This window comes from Rhagoletis pomonella, unplaced genomic scaffold (assembly GCF_013731165.1).
Source record: "Rhagoletis pomonella isolate Grant_MI unplaced genomic scaffold, Rhpom_1.0 Rhpom_scaffold_00002, whole genome shotgun sequence".
In the NCBI taxonomy this organism is placed as follows: Eukaryota; Metazoa; Arthropoda; class Insecta; order Diptera; family Tephritidae; genus Rhagoletis; species Rhagoletis pomonella.
In genome coordinates this window covers 89,273,236-89,277,704 of record NW_023458556.1, presented here as the reverse complement: position 1 = coordinate 89,277,704, position 4,469 = coordinate 89,273,236, and positions in this window count along the sequence as shown.

The following is a 4,469-nucleotide window of genomic DNA, read 5'->3' as shown; positions in this document are numbered from 1 at the left end:
TTCATCTTCATCTTCATCTTCATCTTCATCTTCATCTTCATCTTCATATTCATCTTCATCTTCATCTTCATCTTCATCTTCATCTTCATCTTCATCTTCATCTTCATCTTCATCTTCATCTTCATCTTCATCTTCATCCTCATCTTCATCTTCTTCCTCGTCTTGGTCTTCAACTTATTCTTCATCTTTAACTTTTCTTTTATCCTGATCTAAATATGTCCATTCTTTTCTTCATTTACATATTCACCCCCACCATTGTTATTAGGTTAGGTATTTAAATTTTCCTTCCTCTTTGTCTTTATATTTCGGTTTCTTTACTTTTATTTTAATTTCTGTATTTATCCCTTTCTTCTTCTCCATACTCAACTTTACCTTCTTCCTTGCTTGAGTCTAATCTATTCATGTACATACATACCTACATCTTATTCCTAAACTGCTGCTTACCACGTTTCTTTAATTCACTATCAATATTAAAGCATACATTTAGGAGGCATTTCCGCACCAACCATGTACATGTACGGCATTAGTATTGGTGTCACTTTTGAATTGATTTTTTCGCTTTATGTTAAACTAATTTGAAATTTGAAAAATTGCCTGCACATCAGCATCAAAATACCTTTCTAATGATATGTAATTGTTTATACCTTAGAGGTATAGTTTAGCCGCAAAAGGGGTGTAAAGGAAACATGATTGCCTATTTATATAATTGATTTACAATTGTCTTCGACAATTTTTTTCTTTCATTACACGGTCAAAAATTTGGGTTTAATTTTTAAACCGCGCTGGGACTACTGCCTTTTTTAAACTTTTATAGTCTACTTTTTAAACCAGTCAATAGTTTTACGCAATTTTTAATATATTCTGGTTTAAATTTTAGCCCAAAAAGTTCGTGGTTTAAAAATCAAACCAAAATGTTTTAATTCTAGATTCTAGGATTCAAATATAGAAACTTTGGTTTAAAATCTAAACCGAAATAGAATATGTTTGCACAGCGAATTGTGGTGTTGATTCAAACTCAACATATGAAAGCACATTTACATGCGTGGCTGTAGCTGAGTGTGTAAAGATGCTTGATACAATTGGTTGCTACCAAGGCTGTCCGGGTTCAATCCCAACCAGACGGATTCTTATTCTTAATTATGAAAATGTTTGGGTTTAACATTTAAACCGAATTGTTTAAATTCTAAACCCAACATATGTGCTCTCTTTTTTTTTAACTTGGAAGGTTTGTATTTGAAACTGAATTAGGTTGGTCATATATGTAGCCCAAAAAGTTTTAAATTAAAACCGATTTTTAACCGTGTATTTATGAAAATATAGTTCATTCTATAATATAAACCATGTAAATCAAAGTTTCATACCGTATATAAAGTTCATAAAAATAAAAATAAAATTTTGATCATAATTTCAACATTTTTATTCTGAATTTCTAGAAAATTTTTGAGTATGCAGATTTGTTTTCCGTTTAGTTTTAGTAAAACAATAGGGGTATTCTCGAAGTCTTGCACGATGCACGGATTGCACGAAATGCAAAAATACTATTCCAAATTTCGAAGAGTACGAGAGCACCCCATTGCAAAGTGGTAGCATGCATGGTTAGCAAGCAGCGAAATTATGTATCAAATACAATAACAAGAGACAGCAAAAAAAAAGTGAGCGAGATGAGAGTAATGAGAGAAATATGTAGAAATTCCAACAACAAAACAACTAGCACAGGGTCGCATTTATCTTGCTATGCTATTTTGCAAAATATATACATGGGTTTCGACGTTGCATATTTTGCAGCGATACGAAATGTTGTTTCCCATGGTTTTGTTGTTGTGTGTTTGCAAGTTATGCAATCCATGCAATCCGTGCTACGTCCAATGGCTTTGCAAGATTTGGAGAATACCCCTAATGTGCAAGTTTCAAGTTCCCAAATAACGCATTATCAAAATCTATTTTTATATGAAAGAAAACGCTCAACACCCTCCACAAAAAAAATTCTAAAAAATCAACGATAATTTGAAACTTGCATGTTATTTTACTAGACTTGTACGGACTACAAAACTGCATACTCAAACATTTTAAAGAAATTCTGAATAAAAATTTTGAAATTTTGATACAAAAATTTTGATATACATGGATTATATTATAGAATGAACTATATTTTCATAAATAACCTTGGTTTACAAAAAAAGTTTCTGCATATTGAACCAAACCTTTATATCCCTGTGGTATTCGACGCGCTGAATGCGAACCCGACTTCAAACAAGTAATTTTTAAGCAAAAAACGAAACCGACTTCAATTCTCATATCAAAATTTAGGAGTACCCTTAATTTTTTCATGATCCAATCGATCCATGACCGGATCCAAACCAGATTAGTCTGAGACACTACCCTTCCGATGCAAAAAGAATTTTCGAAATCGGTTGACGTGGTCCTTTTTTTGAAGTCGGCTAAAAAAGGAGGAGGTTATCTCTTCGTCGAATTTTTATTTTTGTTACGTATGTTACCGCGTAACTTTGAACCACGTTAACCGATTTTAATAATTCTGTTTTCATCGAAAAGGTGGTAGCTCAAGGGTGGTCCCATACTAATTTTGTTTAGATTCGATAATTGGATCGTGAAGAAATTAAAGATAATCTTAAATTTGTATATGAGAATTGAAGTCGGTTTTGTTTTTTGCTTAAAAATAACTTTTTTTATTTTATTTTAATAATTTTTTTATAAAAATATAGCTGATTTTTTAATTAATTAATGCTTTTAATAAGATACATTACTTGCTTTTCGATATTTTGTATGCTTAATTTGTAAATATCTTTAAATTTACAACATAATGTGGGATATTCATAGTCGAATCAAAGACAAAACTAAAAATAATTTCGACTTTTTTAACAAATTTTTCTAAAAAAAGTGTTTTCAGAGAGCTGAAATTTTTTTTACTTTCAACTTTGTTCTGACCATGCATTTATCCCATTATGTTTTACATTAAAACGTAAATTTTTGTATCTAGTATTTCCTACCTTTTACTATCTAACTGATCTCTATATAAATGACTTCACCTGTTTCATGCTGCTTTTAACTTAGTTTTAAGTATTGCGAATTCATTGATAAAGCTATCCTCAAATCGAAAGGATTCGTTCTTCCTGATTATATTGTAACCTAAACTTACGTATTTTTAATAAAATTAGCCGGGGAAATATGTACTATATAAAAAATTGGCCACTAATTGGTTAAAATATGGTCTTCAATGCGTTAAATCAAAGTCGTAAATGGGTTAAATTATTCATAATTTGCACAATAATAAAATCAAATTAACTTAACATAAGATATTACAAAAAAACTGGGTCACCACTGGGTTAATGCATGATCAATAATGGGTTAAGAAGTCAAAAATTTACTCTTAAAAAGTAGTTCAAGCGAGTCTAATGGAAAGAAAATGATTTCAGAATTTTGAGCACCCGCTTATATAGGGCGGCCCCAGTGAGCGACTATGCTTCCACCAAATTAAAGGGTCTTCTTGTCTGGGGAAAGGGCTAGCTGTAAATATTTATCCATTTCTAAATCGCTGCCTTGGCTACCCATCGTTTGGCTAACCACATCACTACAAAAACTGGAATCAGCATCGGCGCCGTTGGCGATTTCCTCAAAGCATAGCCATGCTGGTAAGCTCCCTATTCAATAGAAGCTTTCGCTAGAGTTCAGCCTTTTACAATTTGATTCAACTGGTTTCTCCGTGCTAACTGATTTATATTTTCGAATAAGTTCACCATCAACACAGTTTTTAGATTTATTGATGTCAGGAAAAAACGAGTTTTGAGACACGGGTCACAAAGTATTGCAACAATGAAGCATTACGGGACGTTACGGGAAGCGGGGCGATATACAAGCATGCATAATAGGTCGAATTGAATCACATTTTAAAATAAAAGTATATCAACCACGCATTTATGCTTAGCGTGGTTCAATGTTGTTTATCTTTTTTTTTACGTTTCTCCTCTATTCACCAAAAATAATCGATAAATCAGGGTTGCAGACGGAGAAGTTATCTTTTTAGCAGGGACGTAAACCGAATGAAAAATTTGGTCGGTTCGGTTCAGCGGTTCGAACCGATTTGCACTTTTGGATTGGTTCGTTAAAGCGGTTTTTTGGTCTTTGAACCGGGGTTTCGGTTCGGTTCAACGGTTCGAAAAACAAAAAAATTACGCGCAAGTTTAAGTGTCAAGTGTCAAGTGCAACAACGTGCAAGTTTAAGGGTCACGTGTCTGTCAAATGAGATGGGTTGCCTTTACATGTGATATTGTCCCATGGTGAACAAACATGGTGGGTATTACCATGTTTACCAAAAAGAAAAAAGTGGGTAGATTTATCTATTGAAAATTGGTTGAAACGAACCTTTCAATCTGTATAGAAGTGGTTCGGTTTTCGGTTCGGATCAACCATTTGTGGAAAACTTCGGTTCGGTTAATGGTTCAGTTAATTAAAAG